Source organism: Leptodactylus fuscus, chromosome 2 (genome assembly GCF_031893055.1).
Source record: "Leptodactylus fuscus isolate aLepFus1 chromosome 2, aLepFus1.hap2, whole genome shotgun sequence".
Lineage (NCBI taxonomy): Eukaryota > Metazoa > Chordata > Amphibia > Anura > Leptodactylidae > Leptodactylus > Leptodactylus fuscus.
In genome coordinates this window covers 124,888,063-124,894,062 of record NC_134266.1, presented here as the reverse complement: position 1 = coordinate 124,894,062, position 6,000 = coordinate 124,888,063, and positions in this window count along the sequence as shown.

Genomic DNA, 6,000 nt, shown 5'->3' with positions numbered 1-6,000 from the left:
CTTTTTATTAATTTTTTTATATTTTTTTTTTCAGATGTGTCCCCATAAGATCATAAGAGACCTTTGGGAACACTTATTTCTTTGTTAGGGAGACTGCTTTCCCCTGCAACTGGGGCTGGTACATTTAGCCCCAGTTGTAGGAGGAATACAGCCTCCTGCACATGGTATACACAGTATACAGAGCTGATCTGGGTCCTGTAGGACCCAGAGCAGCTCTTGCAAAACACTGATCCCGGCGGATCACGTGACCCCTGGGTCAGAGGGCGGCCGCATCATGGCGGCGCCCATAGGTGTGTATACAGCGCTCATTGAGCGCTGTATGCACAGCGATCGAGAAGGCAGGGACAGGAATAAACCTTCCCTGTCTTCTCTCTGGGAGCTCCGGCTGAAGTTACAGCCGGCTCCTAGCTTCAGCAATTGCACGATCTCGTGCAATAGCTGTGTTCTGACAGGATGTATCGGCACGTCCTGTGTGGGCAGGTACTGGGAGGGGATACGTGATGTACCCGCCCACACCCTCCAAAGTCACAACAAGCCCCGCCTACTCCCAGCATCAGTAACACTAGCCTGGGAGACGGGGGTGCACACGGCGCTCTGCAGGCATATGAATTAGAGAGAAGAGGAGCGAGAACAACGTGGAGTGGCAGCGATTCTGTGCAGGTAAGTGGGGGGGAACTAAGTAGTTGGGGGATTTTTTAATCACTACAAAGCGTGGAGTCCAAAAATTTAAGCCTTCAATTTTTAGACTCCACACTGTGTAGTGAACAGGATAGTTTTTAAAATCTGATTTTCAATCATTAAAAAATCCCATTGACTTGCATTAGGATCAGAATTGGGATCGGGTTTGGATGGAAAATGATCGGAAAGCGGATTTTAAAAACGATCCTGAAATAAGATCGGCACAACCCTACTCCTGGGTCCAAAATGTGCATCATTCTGATGCGTTCACTCTTTAGGTCTGCTAAAGTAAGTTTGCAAAGCTAGTTGTGCCATGCTGAACCATACAAAACGCTGTTTATAGTATGGATTCCTAAATGTTCTTGTGTAAGGCCTTTTGGATGCCAAGTTTCCCTTGACTTAACAAGTATAGAAGCTACAGTATATCATTAAAGGGGTTTTCCCATCTCAGCATTTCAGCAGTCTGGCTGCAGTCTTTTCATCTCACTTCTTGTATTTCACCTTACTTCCCTTCCCTCTTGCTAAACGGCCGAGAAGTCTCACAACACTTATACAGATCAGATAATATGCAGATGCTTGTACAGAATGGACTCAGTGTTATCTGTGTGTTTACATAGAGAGATAACAGACTTGTCGTTATCAGAAAACTGCAATTAGCTGAATGACTGTCCTGCTGGCAAGAGCAGTAAGTGATGTCACTTGTCCTATCTCCCAGGTCCGTGATTATAGCAACGCAGTGTATACAATGGGAGGAATAAGGTCACATAGCAGGAGAAGAAAACTGAATTTCTAAAGCAATATATTTAGGAAAAGTCTTCAATTTACATAAGCTACCAGTGTAGATAGGATCCTTGAGATGGGACAACCCCTTTAATAAAGGGGTAGTCAAAGAAAAACACACTGCCAAAGTTTGTCAACGCCAGCTAAGACACTTATTTGAAATACATTAGCAGTGAAGGGCTGCTGTCAGTCTTTATGCACTGCAGAATGACAGTGTATGCCGTGATATAGGAGTAGAAATATGCATAGAAATGGGTGCTGACAGCATACTTTGAGGAAATTGGGTGAAAACAGAAGTTATGATTTATGTATCTGGAAAGACTGCATGCTGCAGATTACATTCCCCAGACATTTCATCACATTAAAAGTTCTTCAAGAATCACATCATAAAATTGTTGCTGGAGCAAACAGCACAAACAATCTGATAAAAAGGAGTCAGTAACATGTTAGTTGTGTGCCTGGCATTACACTAACATATAGCCTATGAAGTCATTCTGCACTTTTTGCGGACGTAAACAGCTAGACATCTACTATCCTGTGAGTGACATCCTTTCTGAGACTACGCTAAAGACCACACTCCCAAAAGTCTCCCATTTTTATTATGAAGTTCCATGCAGATTAGAAATATTGTTGCACCAGATTTATTTAATGATGTGGTTGCCCCACTGGGACAACCAATGTAAGACACAGTAAGGGTAAGGGTAAGTAACATACCAGGTCTGGGCGCAGATTACGAAATGCAATTCTGAACATATCTTTATATACAAGAAAGGAGGATTTTGTTATGCATGCATGATTGCCTATTTTATAGAAGTGTAAACAATAGGAGATAGTGACCTTTAGTATCCTCTCAATCATGTAAAATTCTTCATTTAGGCAGAAACATATGAAGAAAACAGTATGGACTTTATCTGGCTTACCTGGGAATTTCTACAGAATCAAAAATTTCAGCTTAAGTATTTTTTTGTAGCATTACCTTATTAATGGGTAATATTGGGAAATTTTTTTGCTCACAAACCATGTTGCACTTTGTGATAGTCTGTGGCAGATCGACCTTCTACATTTTACACAGTTCAAGCCTAGACTAGACCAGGAGTCGCTTTTAAGAATACAACATAACGCAATGAATAGTCATAAAAACATAAACAGAATATGTTTCGGTATCTCTGTGTAGATAAACACACAATTATTGTAAAACAGTGCAATAGCATCCCCTGCTGGACTGCTTGTAAACTGCAGACATTTTTTTTCTTTTTTCAGATTTTCATGTTGGGGTATTGTCACACAACCACTATTACAGCGATGCTTTCACAAGCCATAAGATGATAAAAACAGACATTAAGGTTAGTAGAGTAAATGACACAGATGGAGCCCCTACTGTTTCCGATTCCATTGAATATAATGTAAAAAACATGACAGACACTTTCTTATGTCATGTTTCTTTACTTTTGTAATGGAAGACAAAGTCCTGAATGTAGGACATTTTCTTCCATCAGAAAAGTAAAAAAACATGACAGAAGAAAGCTTCTGTCATATTTTTTTACATAGAAGTGAATGTAGATGGACACCAGACAGATGGGACTCCATCTGTATCTGTCTTTTAATCATCAAGTGACTGACATTAACTCATTCACACAAAATGACGTAGTAACATCATGAAATGTTTCATCTTCCTGCACCATAATGTATCATTCCATAATAGTACAGATGAGTGAGTACTATTCGAAACGGCAGTTTCGCATAGCACGCACCCATAGGAATGAATGGACGCAGCCGGCACGCAGGGGGTTAAGCGGCAGGACACCGGACCCGTCTGCGTGCCGGCCGGATCCTTTCATTGCTAAGAGTGCGTGCTATTCGAAACTGCCGTTTCGAATAGTACTCGCTCATCTCTACATAATAGTAATGTCACCCACTCAGAAGCTGAGCGATTGACATCAACAGCGGGTGTCAATTGTAAGTAACAGCTGACTCCTGCGGATAACACCTGGGACTGGAGCTAAGGTCCAATTGCGGGTGTTACCCCCTGAGATGCCATGATCAATCATGACTACGGCATCTAAGGGATTTCCCTACAGTCTTTTCTCCCATTCCCAATTTATAATTTACAAAGGAAAAGACATTAGAAATGACCCTAGACTGACCCCCCAAACATAGGAGCTAGTGGGAAAATAGTAGGGAATTTGGTGTTCCCAATGTACTCTGCACAGCTTACACATTGGCACGTCTGGTGCTCTGCAAAAAAATAGTTCCTCTAAATCTATACTCCAATAGCTAAGAATGAAAATGAAATCGAGCTTTCCATTCTGAGCCCCACCATGTATCCATTGTGAGAGGATTGGCTCAGTGGTAGCAACAGCGGACCCAGACAGTTAGAAACAGACACAAACTGCAGGTATAAACAGGGTATTACCCTGTGCATTTATTTTGAGAAAAACTGGCAGAAAAAACCCAAGACCTTGAGGCAAAACAGCAACAGAAACACCTGCTCAGCTCAGCGGCTAACTAAACAGGTAAATTCCTAGCTATATATGTGGCTTGCTCCAGCCACACGGACACAATTCAGGCAGAATATTGGCAGCAGTTCACACTGGAGTTTCACTAGTATTCACAGGGAAGGCCAGGACTCAGCACCTACTCTCTCTCCCAGGAACTGCCTAGGACTGCAGTCTTGTCAACTTTAAGGGTAAGTTCACATGGAGTTCTTTGGTAAGGATTGTGAGGCCGTATCCGCCTCAAAATCCTAACCAAAAAGAAGGCTCCCATTGAAATCAATGGGAACCGCTCAGGAGCTTGTGCCGGCAACCGGAAAAAGAAGCGAGGTGCTCATTCTTAAGGCTGTTTTGCCTTGCGATTCGGCCTGAAGACACTCCCTCCTCTGGACTAGGTCCATTCACTGGGCCTAATCCGGAGCAGAGTGCGCGGCTGGATGCCAGTGCAGTGCACCGGATTTCAGTCGCGGCTACCCGGCTTTTGGATCGGAACCTGAGCCTCCGCCTCAGGTTCCGATACAAAAAACCCAGTGTGAACTTACCCTTATAGGCCTTTAATCAGACCCAGCTCCCACCTGTGCAAGAAGGCTCCTCCCTAGCAGGACAAGAAGAGGTTAACAGGAAAAACCTTCTCACAGCTAAGGTTTTGTTTAAAAACATCTGAATCCTCACCACAAATAAGTGAGAAGTCTGGGGGAGATATAGCGACCTTCAAGAATTTTACCAGTAGCCTTCTCACGCCATACAGCAATTTATGATCACATATTGGGGTATTGCCATGTTCAGGAGAAATTTATTTTTTTTAATCAAACTTTGTGGTGCTTTTTCTCCTTTAACCCCTTGTGACAATGAAAAACAAAGTGACATTTTAGTAACTTTTCATTTTGGCATCTCAATGTTAATAAAATTTGTAAAGCAGCTGTGGGCTCAAAATGCTCACTATGCCCCTGGATATGTTCTGTGCGTGGTGTAGTCTCCAATATGGGGTCACTCTTTGGAGGTTTCCATTGTATTGTGTTCTAGGGGATCTGCAAATGCAACTTGGAACCCGAAAACTATTCTAGCAAAATCTGCCACTCAAAAGCCAAAAAGCGCTCTTTTCCTTCCAATCCCTATCATGTACTCACACAGCAGATTATGACCACATATGGGGTTTCGCCATGTTCAAGAGCAATTTAACAAACTGTGGGGAGCTTTTTCTCCTTTAATCCTTCAACAAAAATTGGGATTAATGTGACATTGTAAATAAAATTTGTGAAACAGTTGTGGGGTCAAAATGATCACTATACCCCTTGCTAAATTCCTTGAGGTGTCTTCTAAGCACTCCACTAGCCCCAAAAGAGACTCTCTGCTGGAGAAACCAGGGCTTGTACAGTGCTGGAGAAGCAATGAGCAGAGACATATTGCTGCCCATTGCCCTTTCACTTCCAAGCCAGTGGAGTGTGACGCTGGTTGGTATCAATCCCTATTTGCAGAACCTGTCTGTGCTGCGGCTCCGGGACTAGAGACTGAGCCTCAGGTCTGCAATATTGTGGTGAATGACTATCCTGTCCAGGTTTTTGCTTGATTCTGGTAGCTTGGTGACTTTAGTGCATGCCAGCTTGATAGCTGGGCACTTTATCCCAGACAATCATATGAGTGTACTTTGCATCCATAGGGATACCAAGAATTACCCCATGGACAATATCAAAATAGAGACTATATTAGGATCTGTCTATTATGAAGTGGGTGTTGTGAAAAACATTACATATAGTGTGATCTTGGGACATGATTTCCCTTTGTTCTCAGATTTGAGGGGGAAAAACCTCTAAGCCAAATGTGGAAACCCCTCTTACGCCCAAAGTGCATGACGAGTGTGACACTTTTCTGTTAGAGGTCCTAGCTGGAGAGGAAGATGATACCCCTTCCCCATCTCCTGAGCACAATATACCTGAGTTAGATAATTTTGGTATATGTGGTATATACTCAACTATATTGTGGGGAAGTTAGCTCAGGAAAAGCAATAGTGTGGACACAAACAGTCAAAAACAGGGACACAAAATATACAGCA